Here is a 15,996-nt window from a genome sequence, read left to right as displayed (position 1 = left end):
CTAAACCACACCAGCAACTTCGGGCAGATTGCACCGCAGCCCGGCGTGTGTGTGTGTGTGTATGGCGAACCGGTTAAAACGACTCCCAGACACTACTGAGCCAAGAACAACCCGAAACCCACGGGAAGCTTAATGCTCAGCAGATGCAGCAGGAGTCGGTGAGGCGTGGTAGTTCGTGGTGGATAAGATAATACGCCCCTCCTCCACCGGCCACATCTCCCCCGACAGTTCCCACCCGAAAGAATCGAAAGCCTTTTAGCAAACAGCCATGAACCCATTCGGTGTTGAAGGGTTCGCCTACACACACACACACACACCCGGTGCGAGTTCATCGTCGGAGTTGTAAATCGAACACGATCGACGAGACCCGGGAGGGTACGGGTACTTGCGTCAACGCAATTTTCGCACAGCCATAATTTGCATGAACGGTGCATGGGAAGTAACGAAGTTGAGGAAAATCTTTGGATGGCTCGGTTTGGAGTTGAAAGTTAGAAGAAACTCAATCTCCTTATCACCTGAAAGCTCTCCGTCAGGGTTAATACGTTTAAACTCTTACGTGCCGAAAGCCATTCTCTCCAGCATTATCTTCACGTGCCTCGAATTCGCCTGTGATGATATACAATTTAACCTTCACACCACACATAATGTTGCGCAGGATTCTTCAGATTACCTTTTCGGGTCTTTGTTGTGCCCTTTTCGCTTAATGAGTGCTCACAGAACAACGGCGGTGTGAAGCGATGTTTGTTTACACTACACACCAGACGAAGAACTCATGTGTGAGGTTGGTCTGTTCGCTCCAAATTAAAAGGATACCTACCTTAATGCACTCGGCTGCACTTTAAATTCTTTCGCACATTACTCGCGGACCCTTTTCGCCACTCCAACTTAAATCGTGCTTTTTTTTCTGCACAATTTAATAGCTCGAATAGTTTAAGTCTACCTCGGACTCTGTGTCTGGAGAAGGTGAGTTAAAGCGCGATCCTCAGGGTGATCGTGGCGAAAGCGAAAACAAAGGCGAAGCACACAACAGTGCCTACGCTTGTCACTCCGGCCATCTCCTCGAGAGACTCGAAAAGGTGCGTGAGTGTGAGTCCTTCCTTCCTTTTTCAATTTCCACTGACTGACAGCCAAATGGACGGATTTACGGCGATCCATGGCAAAGACGATCCTGTCTGCACCAATATCTGGCACAATGTCTGGCGCGTCCGTGAAGGCGTCGAAGGTTGCCCAACATCCTCCGCTGGGCGATTGATGCGAACGCCCAGGAAGACACGATCATGATGGATCGTGCGGCTCTAAGAACGTACCGGCATTAATGTACGCTGATGAGCATGACCTGCATGAGCTGCAACGAATCGAACGCAAATACGTTTCGCATTTTCAATCCTGGACAACCCACCCTGATCACAACAGCAGTGAGTCATAAATCATCTTTCTTCGCGAATTCGTAGAACCTTTTCCCATCCTAGCCGGGTTTGACTAGCTTTCGCCAACGTCCGCTCACCGCGAGGACTTTGTCTCGATAACGCGATGGACACGATGAGCGCGTACGATTTCTGAAGCTCTAATGAGGTTGAGGGACGGTTGCGGATGTTGCCCACCGGGTCTACAATCTCCATTTCTTACAAACAACCAACCAACGCACACCGGAGACACGGCGCAGATGGCAGATCTTCGTGAAGGGTATAATTTATACTCCATCAGCTTCGTTCCGGATGCTTTACGATGCAGCAGTGCTAGAGTCTCTCCAGAGTTCTAGATTGCCAGATGCCGTTTGCGCGGTTGTCTTGCGTAGGTGTGATCTACACCGTACCCTGGTTGGCGTACAGTTGTCGAGCGTACTGTCGTACCGATACAAGAACCGATTCCAGTTGAAGTTCAATCATAATGTCGTACAGTTTATCTTCACCGGACGAGTTAAGCTGTATGCAAAGCTCTAAGCTGTACCGTATTAAAAAGCGACGGTTGTTTGCTAGATTGATCGTTCGAGTTTATGGCGATCCTCAGAGCGGCCTCGGCAAATATGAAAATTGATCGAATCTCGTTACCATACGCGGATGATAAGCCAGACGTACATATACACACGGCGTAATGCTACACTTTATTGGATCGTTTGTTTAACTGCACCAGTTTGCCGGGACTTTGCTAATTCTAGCGATGGGAAAGATAATTGGCCATTTTACCTCGGTCGATTAGTTTGCTCGATAAGGAGTGACTTGATGTGGTGCAGTCATGTTTTTCTTTCAATAGACTGTTTTATAACACTTGAAATTGCGGTGAAACTTCCCTGAGTTGAAGCTTTCACAGAGAAACTCAAAGCCTCTTAAGCTGCACGTACGTTTTGTGGACTTAATGTCCCGCAATCGTCATGAACAAACGTGACTAATGAAAATACTATGAAGTTCAAGTTGTGATATTAGGAATTGTCCAGGACAAGTCCAGATACTGAAGATACGGGAAGTCTAGGAGGCAAGTAACGGCAGGCCTAAGCCGCTTGAGGCTAGTTCCAGGACGTTAAGACGATATTTTATAGCTGAGTCCATACAGCTCAACTGTCAGAATTCCCTAGGTCGTCGTTGCGTATTCAAATACGATGAAGTTCAAGTTGTGACATCCTGAGTTCTCCAGGAAAAGTCCAGATCTTCGCTGTAGACATATTCTACGGGAAATAATCAAGGTCAAGCCCTCTCGAAGTAACTGGTTGTCTGGGACGTTTACGCGATGTTCAATGAGCCCATAAATCGCAAAGTCTCAAAGTCTAAAGTTCTTCAAAATAGTCAGTCTCAGCGTCTTCTATCTCTGGAAACAATTAAAAGCAAACAACTTTTCCTTTTCTCTTTAGTTTCTTCGTATCCTTCACCCGGAACCACTTTGCGCGCAGACTCAACTACCAATTGTCTGATTGTCTAAATATTTAACCTCTCTCAGTGACAGACAGCCACCGCCCCAAGTCGTCCCCAAGACCCACCCCGATGCAAGATTAACGAATCCAATCCGAAACGGTAATAAAGTAGCTCGTTCACGCTCGTACACATCCATCCGGGTCCGTCTGTGGCCGGGTCTGGGACAGGCTGGATGCAATCAAACCGCACTCGAACCCACACTGCAACAGCAAGCGACGCACGATGCAACGCGAACGATGCACCCATTAAAATAAAAGCGAGACAACCCTGAGGAACCGGAGCCGACCGACCAAACGAACAATGCTACATAAATCAAGGCACACCGAAGGCTTCGGCAGAGCGCGAAGAGCGGCTTTTGCTTGCGGATCATCCTTCGCTGATCGTGGCGGTCCACCACCATCATGGCCATGAAATTGAACTCCCTCGATCGGGCTGAAGAGTCGAGTGCAGACGACGCTGCTGGTTCTTCCCTGTGCTAAACTGTGGTCGGCGCGTAGCCGCGGAAGCTGTCCGGGCTTAATAGCTCCGGTAAATCCCCTTTTTTGGCCCGTCAGCTTCATCACCTCAGCACACACAAGCGAAGTAAAAAAAAAAGCAGAGCGACGATCCGATCCGTTCCAGTTCCGAGCTCGATCAGCACGAGCTGATCAACCGGATCGGATCGATTATTCATCGATGTCTTGCGGGTCTTGAGGTCCTTCTGCCATCCTCCAACCGAACGAAAACCCAACCGTCCAACCGTTGGTGACTTCATTTCTTGCGCATCCCCCCCTCTCCCAAACCCGACAATATCCGTTACAGTTTTATTAACTTGTTATAACGGCCCCAGACAAGGGACCTTCCCTTACGCCCTTTTTCCTTCTAGCCCATCATCCAAACGTAACCGAACGATGATGATCATGTTTAGAGCTAGCGAGAGCGTGTGGTGCTCTCTAACGATCCGCGACCGACCAAGCGCGATCCTCCAACCTAACAAATATGGCCATTTCGGTGTGGCACTCAGCCGGCGTAGCGCATGTACCGTATCCATATTCATCGTCGATCGTCTAGAGGGTGGACGATTGAGGTTTGGGTAAGCGGAACAAAAACGTTTGTCGTTACAAACATGGCAGACGCACCGGGTTTAAGCATGGCCGGTATTGAAACTGCGCCCTGCGATTTCGCAGGGAGAGATTATTCTTTGGAACAATCCACAAAAGGGGAAATAGGAGCAGACATTGGGGAGATTGAGAGGAAACATGGAAAACTAAATGGCGAACAACACCGGGAGTAGAGCGACAACGATCGATTCAATGCTAATGGTAGGCAGTTATAGTTGCTACGGAAGGCAAAATAGTTCATGAGTCCCTACGCCTCCTGTGGGATGGGATGGGTTAATAAAATTAACACTTCGATCGAGACATAAAGAAACGAGTGTGACAAAGTCCAATACCTCCGGGAATGAGATCAAAAGAGAATAGATATCTTAGTAGTAGCATACCAACCTTGTAGTACCTGTTAAATGTCAAAGTTAGACTTTAAAATAATTGTAAATGATCACTGACGTTATGATCACTGAGAATACTGAGGATTTTCTTGGACGATCCTCCACCCCTATAGCATAAACAGACTAGTGTAGGCACAACAGCTGTCAAATTCAAACACAACACATTTTACCCAGTAAAAAATAGATCCATAACGTGCTGGAAACCATCCTTAGCCTACTGTATGTAATTTCGCGGCCCGGTGGTGGATCAGATCAAAGTGAGTTGAGAGGAGGTGCCGTAAAAAGCCCGTTTTGACACATGGAAAGAAGTAGAAGACCAGCACCAGTTTGACGTTTACTTGACCGCATAGAATCAGCTGGTTATATGTGTTGTTTATTATTCTCGATGCAATAACATCATTATATGGTTTGTTTTCTTCCATTCTGCTGTTCAATATCGTTCGGAAAGCTTAGATTAAGTTAAGAAATCAGGATATTGTAGTGTGTCAGTGCTACCTGAGGTGATTCTGTATTATATTTATTACTGTTTGAGGTGGTAACGATTCAGTGCCTATATGGACAGGTCAGCTTTGACTGTATCAGCGTCACAGGCGGTGCCGGTTTGCTCCCCGAACTATTGGTAGATCCGAGATATAGGATCGTTCCACTTTTTGACCGATCTGCAAGCAAAAATTCATCAAGAGCACAGCAGATCGAGCTTCATCAATGTTTGCTAGAGATCGCTTGCTTGACCAACAAAGAATGCTTGACCGCAGCTTGTTTACATTTCAGTCAAGAAAACGTCAAAATTTTTTCAAGATGTCCGACCGAGAAATCGCTATTCCGACACCTCCTCTCAACTCACTTTGGATCAGATTATGGAAGTACACTACTAATTTTTCAACCCTGTAATATATACAATTGGGCGATAGCACGGCAGCCGTCAAAATCGAAAACAAAATAATTTACCCTGTGAAAAAGATATCGATAACATGTTCAAAAAGTAGCGTTTGAGCAGTCATATCGCCAAAATAACACTTAAATGCACTTAAATCTCTCGTATTCATAATCTTAAACAAGATGTTATGACCGAGAAGGGTACACAGAAGATGGCGACATTCTCATGCCCTTAGTAGTATTTCAACCCACAACAAACACTAACACTACCCTCCAACATACCAAACAGAAGCCTAAGCTCACTTCAAGCTGGATCAAGTACAAGTACACCGTTCAATAAATTCTGCCACAGTCCCATGACGTTAGCTAATATTCACATATTCCGCCATCATCCCGGCCCTTGAGATTTGTAAGCATTCCGCCGCGTGTGTACCTGTGTCAATAGTCTGTTTAACTTTATCGCTCAATAAATAACCTTTTGCTCTCAAACTAATTGACATACGGCCTCGTGGGCCTGGGGCCGATGCAAGGTACCACCATTTGCATTTTGTTACCGTTTTGTAGTGCCAATCGGGACTAACGTCTCGCTGAAGGTACTGTGCAGAGTACTCGGTGCGGAGAAATCAAATGCAAAAGGATCGCGCTGGTTTAAGATGTTCTCTCTCTCTGTAATAATTATTCCTTCCTAATGTCCAATGAGTAGGTCAAGCTTGTGGACAGGACAGCAAGTTGTAAAGTAGTTTATGAACAACATAAATTAATTTACTTTATTTCTTACCATTCAAATAGGTCGCTTCAAGCTTTTAAAGATAGAAAAGGAATCTATATAAATACCAATAGCTAATTTTCTTCGCGACTCCAGCATTGTTGCGACTTTCCGGCCATAATCGCTTCTCGGCAACTGCGAAATGAACTATTTTCCAAGAATGTGCTACGCCGTCGTGAGATGCCTCAAGCAATTCCAATTCCGAACCCATCTTCGGGTAGGAAAAGTGACTCGAACCAATTTTCCAATACACACCACAGTGCACCGTCAAAAGGGAAAAGGTGACCCGATTGGTGTCACCGCATCATCGTCCGCCACATGCCGTTCCCATCAAGCTGCAGAATTTCGCTACAGCCACGAAGAATTAGCTTCCTTGCTTCTGTGTGCCCCTTCCATCAACGGTCACACACAATCAGCTTAAAAACATGAAATGCTTCCTCATACCCAGCGCGCGTAGCCAACGTGCGGGAACAAACACGGGAACCGATCCAAACTAACTTTTCGCTTCATATTTCCGCAAAAGCTTTTCCTTTCTCTCGGGAGGGCCGCCGTGTGCATTTTCCGCGGTCGCGTGCTGCCGGTGGGTTCACAACATCGCCAGCAGCAGCAGTTGTAGTACATAATTACTGAGACCCACTTCCGATCGGTTTGTGTGTGTGAGAGAGCTAGCTACAGGGGCGAGTTGTTGGGGCTGGGTGCCGGGTTTTGTAATTAACCATTTCGTACGCCCCTCATCATCGCCATGTGAGGATGAACAACGAGATTGGTGAGTGATAGTGTAGCGTGTGAAAGGTTAGGTTTCGACAAGTCTGTTTTTGAAAGCAAACCTGTCGAATCCGCCCGAGCTGAGGGAGAAGAAAAAAGCAAAGGTTCGTCGCTTACGCATTGAAGTCTTTTGTATTTTGTTCGAGGCTGAAATTGATTACTGGACGTAACAAGATGGATTTAACGATGAATTCACATTGTTTAATTTTTAATATCTTATTATATAAAACGCTTTTCGATTTTTGTGTCATAAATAGCTACAAACGAGGCAGAGACTTCAATTCGTCACGAGAAAAATATTCAAACTTGAAGTACGTCCTCAGAACGTTCTGGCAACGATCGGCAAGCAAACTCTTTGCCCTTTGCTCCTCTGTATCAAAAGAAATCTTCCGGCAACTTCAAATGGATCCCGTGGACCATCGGTGAACACCGGCGGTTACGACTGACGTGCCGCATCCTCCGCAACATCTAAATCATGATGTCCAGGTACCGGGGGGGATCGCCAAATCGGGCGCTAACGAACAAAAACAAACCCGCACCGCGAGAATCTCTGCGTCATGCGTCTTGGCTTGGTGGGGCGATTGTTTTGCTTTTACCATAACCGTACTTTAACCCTGAAACGCACCCGGCCAACAGCACAGGCATGCAAAACTGTGACCACTTCTTCTTCCGGGGCTCCGAAGATAAACACAAGGGCCTGAACCGTCATCACGTGCGTGCGTAGTAGCAGTTGGGGCCGGGTGCTGTACTGATTCACCACAGAACAGAGTCGCAGATCGTTGTTGTTGGGGGCCAGGTTGGTGTTCCTCCACCAGTGTGCCGATGTACTTCGGTCCCCGGTATTGATTTACGAGCCAGCAATTGCATGTTTATCTTCTGTCGAGTCAGCGAGCTCTCCGCGATCGGTACCGCAAGAACTGTACCACATCGCACACGGGCCACAATACTATCTGAACCGCACCAGTGTCGCAGACGGAACCACGCACCGAACCACCGTGTGCCTGCCGCCGTGTGTTCTTTGCACGCCGCCTTATTAATCAAACTGTAAGCGCGCGCCAAAAAAGGCAAACGTTAGGTCATTATAAACCTCGAAATTGATCGTTATGCACGATCACCATCGCTGATTATCATTCCGGCGTTCGATGGTCGTTTGGTGGCTGGGGTTTGCCGGGTTCACCACCACCCGGGCTGGACACTCTAGGTGAGATGTGAGTCTGTGCTGTTTTATTTCCCTATTTTTCCATACGATTTGTAAAACAGAGCGAAGGAATTTTACTGTCCACTGGCGCTCTCGGCGCTGATTGAGGGTGGACTATTTTTTTGTCTCGTTGTCTTCTTAGTTCTAGACTCGGGCTGTAACTGTCTCAGAAGGATGCCATGGCGGTATGATTGTTGATCTTTCGACCAGTTTGGTTCAAATTTATGGTAATTGGTTAGGTTTCGACTACCGATCCTCCAGGTCCAGCGTGCGTTGACTGTCGCCGTGGTTCGTGTATCGGTGTCTGCAGAATTACACGGCAATTTCGAGCACAAAGCTCTATGTTTTTGCCACATTAGCATGCGCCGCCTCGTAATGCGGAAGTAATCTCGTTTATTGACACAATAACAGTGCGCAGAACTTCCGGAACTGTTGCAATTGGAATTGTTTTCTTGTTTGCCATTTCAGCACGTAAATTGAAATTGCTGCATTTCTGCAGTTCTTTGTCTGCGTTTGGCTTAACTTAACCCCCTTCTTCAAGTGACATTTACTCAGTAACAGTAAAAATAGTTTAAAGCGTTATGCTCTAAAACTGCAATGAAGCGAGAGAGCTAGTACAAAGGTGGCAGCTGTCAACTTCTCGATTGATGGATACTAATCATATGACAGCTGGCACTTGGGTGTACTTACAGACAATAAATGTCATCCTCAGAATGTTTACTGTTCTTTGCAAACTGTCATTTTAAACTGAGTCGCTCACATCTACTTATTATTTATAGATTATTTTTACAGCTGTCATTAGTATGTACTAGCATTTCTGGCTTGTTTTAAGTCACTATTGTTTAAAAAGTGAGTCAAACAAAAAATACTCTTCAATTGTACATTAGAGCTGGTTCTACTAATAATTAAATGACAGCTGTCACATGGTAATGAGCTAATGCTATTCATTTAATGAGCTGTCATTGGGATGTACTTAGATACCTTTCATGTCATCTTTAATTTCTTATTGTTTTTTTATGGTTCATGCAATAAATCAACCTTACCAAAGCGTATGGAACAAGATAATAACCTTCAATTTAATAGAAAAAAAAAACTGTTTCATAGTGGATAGGATTGCTTCAAACCGCAACCAGAGTCCTGTCGCGGACACAAGCGAATCCAAACATGGATAGCCAATATCTGCATAACCGCATCACGGTTAATGTGTGTTTCGTGTTCATCGAGCAGCAGCAGCAGCAGCAGCAGCAACAACAGCAGCATATTCATATTCAGCTGAATGCAAAACAACAAAACACAGAGCACACAGGAAAAAGCGATCTCCGAAGCAACTTGACACAAACACACACATGTGTTTCTGCATTCGACACGTCTGGTGGATACTTTATCGCCCTCCCGTGTTGTCGTGCGGTCGTGATTGAACTTGAACTTGAAAAGCACCAGAGCGACCCTTCGACCGTTTCCCGGCTGGTGTGTAGTTAGCTTCCGGGTTATGGCTTGGACAGGCGCACGCACACACACACGCGAAGCCGCATAACTTTTCCCCATACATGGGCATAGCATTTCTGCGCACCGGAAACCCACCCGATGTACGGCGCTTTTGCGAACAGCGCGTTTATCTGTTCGAACCGGCGTGACGCAACCGTTAGCATGATTTGCTGTGGTTCATCATTATTAGTGACGCTAAGCTAAGACGGCAAGCAAGGAGAGAAAAAAAAACAAGTCATAACGCAACAAACTGTCTTCTTGTGGACAAAAAAAAAATCCACCCGATGATCAGCTCTTAACAAACTGTACGCCATTTGCTACGGAGAGTTCGATTCCGGTTAAGGAAACCGGAACAGAAGTCCATCCTCACAAGGGCGTAAAAGCGTTAATCATGTAGATTGGCGTGAAGGAGCTAAACCAAACATGAAACCCCCAAAAGTGTTTGTGCCCAAACCTCAAGTCCCGGGGGTATTTGTGATAGTGATAGGCTTAGTGATAGAGAGAGATTGAAGGATCGCGATCAACGTCATCTGATGAGCGATAGCCTCCGGATAGCCGGAGACACACCTGTCCATCTAGCAAACATCCGACGTGTTTTTCCTGAGCGACACTAATGGAGCTCTAACGGGGTGCATAACTTCCCTACCGTGAAGTGAAATGCGAGCACCAGCCCCCAATTTGAATATCGAAAGTGTAGCAAGTGAAGCACTGATCGGGAATGTTTCCTGCTCTACTGAGGCACGCGCGGTATGAACATGCTCTTCCTTCCTATTTTTCAAACGGATGTCATGCATAAATTGTTTTGTTTTTGTTAAACTATTTCATTTCACAAAAAAGGAAGCAAACTTTCGAATAATGTTGCTTCTACTGCTCCGGCGGTATGCAAATTTCTTCCTGCTTCCTTCTATCGCTCAACACATGTCAGAACTGACATTTGCATGAATAATTTCCTGCAGTCCAAGAGAGAGAGAGAGAGCGAGAGAGGAAAAAGCGAACGGCGCCCCGGAATCTCTTCTATCGGCTATATTGTACACGTTTGTTTTCTTGTTTTGTTTCTGTGCTTTTCCATAACAGAAAGTATGTCTGTCTGTGTGTGTGTTTTTTGTCTTCTTTTTTATCTACTTTGCTACGCACAAAACAGTGTGGAATTTTCATTAACCGCAGTGGTATTTATTAAATAGTTATGCGTCTTTTTTTCTACATTTTTTGTATACTTTTTACCTTTTTTTTGTGTTGCTTTTGTTCCTCTTGTACCCTATCACTTATGCCTCATTACGCTTTGGCATTTTGTATTTCACCCTTTTGAAGAGGATAATGAACTGTTTCTGTTTTTTTTTTTCCTTTTTTTTTGCTACCCTTCTTTCGTGATTGATGTTATACGCCACGAATTACAGCAAAGGAGATAATGGAAGCGGTGAAAAAATCACAACCGCAGTGCATCGGATTTAATCAATCTCCTAACGAGTTGCATAATAATGTATGTGCCTGTCCGTCTGTCTGTCTGTGTTGTTTCCCTTTAATCGTCTTTAATCGGGAAAAAGCCCGTTTGTTTTTCTTTCTTCATGTTTCTATGTCATGTTTTCATATTGTTTCACTCGCGATTGTTTTGTTTCCATCTATTTATATACATGTTTACGCATGTTTTCGGTTTGATTTACGCGGGCCGCCGACAACGTTGGGGTTTTTTTTCTCTTATCCATTTTCCATCTTCTATTTCCACCCTTTTCATTATGTTTTTTTTTTTCGTTTGCTCTTCCCAATTTTTTTAACAACGTTTTCTTCAATCGTTTCCACACACTAACTGGACAACAGACAATCGGATTTATTCGAGCATTCGGGTGTTGGCATATGGCCTTTTACGGTACCCCTGTCGGTGGTTCAATTGTGTGTGTGTCTTTATGCTTTTTATTTCCTTTTACCCAGTTTGATTTTCATTTAGTTGTGTGTTACATCCTATTACTTCTCTTTTCTTCTTTGTTTTTCTTTTTACCTTTTTCCTTTTTCTTCTTTTCTTTTTCTTTCTTTCTTCATCTCACAATACACCTTGCAAGATAGTTTTCTTTTAGCTGGAAGTTTTCTTCTCACTTTTCATCATTACAACAGCACTGCGGGCCGCTACTTTTCGCTTTCGATTGGCTACACTGGCCAATAGTCGTTTATGCTCTTCACGGGTAGGCAGGACGGTTTTCATTGCACCACTTTGTGAAAAGCCACTTCGATGATCCATCAGCACCTCAAGCTCCAGTACTAAGTGTGGGTTTTAGTCGTGTGCATTAACACACACACACAAACGATCTCCACGCTGAGAGCTAGGCTAGTGGAGCGCCCTGCTCCACATTACCATGCCCACAAGGCGTGCAGTAGTACGTGCGGCTAAAGATTCAATTTTCCGTACGTGAGCCGGTGAAGCATCCGCTTCATGATCTTCACTGCGACTTTCACTGCACAGGTGGCTGCTGCTGCTGCTGGAGATCGGCTTTGTGTAATCGGCACCAAGGAGAAGCACGCTTCACGTGCATCAAATCAATTGTTCCGTTGAAATTTTAACACTTCCACGATCCACTCCACCCCGAAACGGGCGCTCGATATGGCGCCCGCAAACGATCGCCCTCCCCACCGCATCGTGGTGACTATCGCGGTGAAGCGATCGGTACCATTACGGCACGAATGGAAGCCAAACTGCGCGGAAAGGAAAACCTGCCCGTACGGCTCGGTCATTTTTCACGCACCATTTCCCGCGTCAGCTTTTCGTGTGCTATTGTGGGGTAAAATTCGAGTGATGGTAAAAACGGGGCGATGGTTTACAGCAAATCGTCCTCACTGTCGCTCTCTCACTTCGGACGGAACACCAGCGTGGATGACCCAGTTCACTGTCTGCCGTACACTACGTTGGATGGTCAGGCTTTTCTTATTGCCCTTTTTCCGCGCCCTTAGACCCGGCCCTGTACTGACCACGCGATCAGTCATCATCAATCTTCCGAACGCCGGACTGTTATGCAATCGATAAATGGTTGCGGTCTCCCGGTCGCTTTTGTGGCTCGGACCCTTCACTTTGTTCCGCGTTATCATGATCGCGGTTTGGTGAAAATAGTTTCTTTTAGTGCGCTACCAAGCGTTCTGCACGAAGGGACAAACGGCCCTTTCTGCTGGTTGACAATCGGTTTTGCGAGAAATCGCACCGGGCACGAGGCGAAAAGCTGACCAATACTGTAACGGTGGAAACTCCATTCAATGCTAACGAATTCGATTCGATACGGCTTGATGGCGGGTAGCGAGACAGAGGGCGGCCACTGCACAAAGTATGGCACAGCACGTGCAGAATTACGTTCCCTTTTCTGTATTTTTGCTATAGTTATCCGTCGCGAATAAAACAACATTTTAATTGAGTGACCGAACGGTTTATCGCTGTACAGAGCGCGTATTGCGATAGGAAATGTGCTTTTGTAGAACCGTATGCGCTATTAACACAGTACTAGCAGGCAGTAGTTTACGGTGTAAGTATCATGTGCGTCGTGAGTTCAAATCTTAAACATACCATATCAAGCGAAGATAATTTTACTGAGTGTGAAAAAGGATTTTAATGACTTGAGTGACATTAATCCTGGATTCTAGATCAACCTAGTTGTGTGTGGGGAACTACATTTACACTAAGGAGAGCGCAATAAAAACTGTCTACTTTACTTCTCACCACTTCATTATTCATGCAGCAGTTAATTAAATTTTTTAATCTTGCTTCCTACATGAACCAACGAGAGAGATAGCGAGATAGGGTATTTTTGCTATAAGCATGTGTGTTCTACATTCAACAATAAATATTAAAGTAGATTAAAATACAGTGAAACAAGAAACATAAATCCCAATACCCAAGCCCATACCGCAAGCCAGTAGGCCTCCTTGTTCTCCGAGCTTTTTTTTGTTGTCCTCCTGCCTTTTTCAATTGACATTACCTTTAACTCCCATTTTTACGACCCACTTTCGACTACGGCTCCATTAAAATGCGAACTCCCTGCCCGCCACGCTGTACTGCACTGGCTGGCTGTTATTATTCGCTTCATTTAATCCTTCTCCGCTTCCTTCCTTCGCAAAGCTTCCCGTGACAGACCGAACGCCAGACGAGAAAGGGTAATTAACATTGCTACCATTGCTACCCAAACCCTGCGCCGCGTATATCACTTTTTCGCTTTAGTTTTGCTGTATTAAAATGTCAAAAATTCAATTTCAATTTAACACTCATTACACACACACACCCGAGTGCCTCCGTGCTGTGACCTTCGCATTCGCGGAATCGGCTCTGTACCGTACCAGTTGGCAGAATCTGAAGGCGATCGGCGATATAGAAGACTGTCAGGAGTCGGGAAGGGTCCAAACACCTTGACAGTGTACGACTTACGGTTGGAAATTGATTTCTTCTGCCATTTTATTGCTTCATTACGAGGGCAGGCTAATTGTATCAGCATAAATAAAATGCTGATGCTTGTACTTTAGCGGACCACATTATATTTTTAATCATCAGTTTTGCTTGATGCTTTTGCTTAATGTCATTGAAGGCTTCCAGATCTTAAGGTCTTGAAGATCATGTAGCAAAATGTTATGATATGTACTCTGCTACTGTTTTTTTTTGTCCTCTTCCCTCTCGTTTTCTTGTCCTTGAGACAGCAAGCTCCAGTTCCTTTCGCTTGTGCGGGACGAAATTTCACTCCTAAACCTGCCCCCTCCTTGCAAGCACCACGCTGGACTTCTCGGGGGTTTTTTGACAGGTGAACCGTGTTTTTCGGCCACAGCCCCGATGCGCTCCATAATGTCATGATAATGAAGTACGCACTAGTTACTTATTCTCCTCCATCGCTCTATCTCACTCGCTCTCGCCTGAACGTTCCAGTTGCAGTCGGATTGTCCCTCAGGAACGCTCGGGGGAAAGACTTTTAACGGTACATTCGAACGTTCACCACGGAACAGTGCCCACGAAACGGGGCCACTGGCCAGCCGCGCGACAGACGACTGCAGACGACATCATTACGCCTACTCGCGGGCACCAACCGTGTGGCCGTGGCCTGCTGCTGCTGCTGCATCCTCCTCCGGATGTGTGTAACCTCTTTCTTTTCGCTGCCTGGCTGCCATTCCGACACACAAACATCACCCCATGAAAGGAAAGAACCGGAGGCTGGAAGGATTGTGGTCGTCTAAGGCCCGCATATGGCGTGCTGCTCTAGGGCCAGCCTGCCCCGCAACGGACGGTAGCGAGCATTCGGGCAGGCTGTCAAACGATTCACCATTTTTCTTTTTCTGCCCCTGGTCTTGCCTAGAACCTGCCCGCCATTAACCGGGTGCTCCCGGTTAATATATCTCAATCGATCTCGAGGAACCTCCGGCTTGGTAGGCCGCATTTGAATCCTCCTAAATCTCTGTCAACGAATCAGTAATGCAGTTGGTTGGAAGTTTCGCAACCTTCCTCTACCGCGATATGCAAACGTGGCTTATCTGATTTATCGTCCTCCTTCACGCCCCCCCAGCTGACGACAGAAGCGTCGAGACGCTGCCTTCCACAGTAAAGTCAGAATTATGACCCTTAATCCCATGCTTACCGGTGTTGAATCGGTGGAACCCTCCACCAAGCCCCATAGCGTAACGTAACTTATGGTTGAAATGGGCTTCTTACGCTACATTAGCTACCTCTGCCGCTGTGGACGTACCAGATGAGCGCACCAGAGATTCCAAATACGGCAAGTGTCATTAAACACGCCCTCCTACCATGGATGCGCTACCGAAACTGGACGCTTTCTTCCAGCGAGTGGGCAGCGATTAGAATAGACAAACTACACTCACTAATTACTGCGTGTCTTGGGACGACTTGTGCGACTATATAAAAGCGGAGCGACATCCCGTAAAAGGGGGACCAGCAGATCACATCACAGCCGGAGCCATTGTTCTGATGCTTCAGCTTTGGTCATATGCCTCCTCTCCGGAGACTATTGATGCCATTTTATAGCCCTAAACACCTTCGCTTTGCGGGCGCAAAAATTTCCTCCATCGTGTCCTTCATAAGGCCATAAAGCAATTCGGGACTTACGGGCGGGTAAAAACAACCTGTCGTACACGTGCTGCAGCTTCGCCCCCCAAGGTTAGGTCGTCGTCTAATTTTGGATAGCCCGAGCAACTCCCAGCTCCCGGGGAATCGATACAACTTCGCAGCCAATCCAGTAGCCACGATCAGCACGATCTCCCTTAACCCTGACATCGTAAAAAACGCTTTTTGGGCAACCACACCCTCCTGATCGGTTGTGTGGAGCGTGGTTGTCCAACAAAAAAAAAAAAAAAAAACAACATGCCCACCGAGGAGTGCTGCTACCGAGCAGTGGACCAGAAGTGTCCAAAACTTGCCAAGAAGGAGTAGGCAAGCAAGCGAAAAAAAGTGCGCACAGTTCCATACGCAACCGCAACGCGAGTGGGACTGCCGAAGGTCTACCGGTGGTGATGGTGAACCACACACACACACACACACGACCGACTGACAGACGGG

At 46.1% G+C, this 15,996-nt stretch overlaps 1 protein-coding gene across 1 annotated transcript in view; it reads right to left on the bottom strand.

The window, feature by feature from the left end:
- Positions 1 to 15,996, bottom strand: part of LOC118513705 (serine-rich adhesin for platelets) — a 58,534-nt gene that overhangs the window by 39,778 nt on the left and 2,760 nt on the right. The gene's annotated exons all lie outside the window — the stretch shown is intronic.

This window comes from Anopheles stephensi, chromosome 3 (genome assembly GCF_013141755.1).
Source record: "Anopheles stephensi strain Indian chromosome 3, UCI_ANSTEP_V1.0, whole genome shotgun sequence".
Classification (NCBI taxonomy): Eukaryota; Metazoa; Arthropoda; class Insecta; order Diptera; family Culicidae; genus Anopheles; species Anopheles stephensi.
This window is presented reverse-complemented; position numbering and strand designations above follow the sequence as displayed.